At 47.4% G+C, this 702-nt stretch overlaps 1 long non-coding RNA gene across 2 annotated transcripts in view; it reads left to right on the top strand.

Moving 5' to 3' along the window:
- The first annotated feature begins 369 nt into the window (after nucleotides 1–369).
- Nucleotides 370–702, top strand: part of LOC135287511 (uncharacterized) — a 56,619-nt gene continuing 56,286 nt past the window's right edge. For both annotated transcript variants that reach the window (XR_010351180.1, XR_010351179.1), the window contains exon 1: nucleotides 370–685. This is a non-coding gene — a long non-coding RNA (uncharacterized LOC135287511). The remainder of the gene's footprint in view (nucleotides 686–702) is intronic.

The following is a 702-nucleotide window of genomic DNA, read 5'->3' as shown; positions in this document are numbered from 1 at the left end:
GAAGGCTGTGCCAAACAGATGGCACACCCTGCTGTGTTTTTGATTGAAAAAGAAAGGTAACATTTGCAGCCACGTCAAAGAGACAGTGATCAGCTAAACAAATTGGTCTCCGAAGTGCAGCATTGCTGGAGCAAACCCTGCTGCAGGGTACGAGCGAGGTTGTATTTCACAATAATGCCGTGTGCGCGTCGCGGCTCTCCGAAGTGAAGGGAGATGTCCCCCTTTCATCTCTCCAAGGCGAGCAAAAGCCTTTGTTGAGATACACTGCAATGCACTCTGCAAAAGCGGCAGAGAAACCCAGACAATGAACGTGGGTTTTTTTTTTTTTTTTTTTTTTTTTTTTAATTTTTATTTTTATTTTTTCTCCTCTTGGTCATCTCCAAATCATATTCAGGGACAGCCCAGCAGGTTTTCCATTTGGTGTATCAGGTGTCCAGGTCTCACAGTGAATAAAATTGCCGTGTGGTTTAAGAGAAATGGGAAGGCACTGCCAAATAATCTGCACAAGGGTGCCATTGGAGGAGGAGGAGGAGGAGGCAGTAGCCAGAGAGGCTTGCGCCTGCACGCTGCCCGCAGAACAAACATCAAATGTGGCAGAGGAAGGGTGCGTGGGGGGCTTCCCGCCCCTCTTTTTTTTTTGGGCTCATCTCAGCTGGCAGCCTTATTCCGCCTCAGTAAAGACAAGGTACAGAAATGTCCTTT

This window comes from Passer domesticus, chromosome 1, assembly GCF_036417665.1.
Source record: "Passer domesticus isolate bPasDom1 chromosome 1, bPasDom1.hap1, whole genome shotgun sequence".
Classification (NCBI taxonomy): Eukaryota; Metazoa; Chordata; class Aves; order Passeriformes; family Passeridae; genus Passer; species Passer domesticus.
This window is presented reverse-complemented; position numbering and strand designations above follow the sequence as displayed.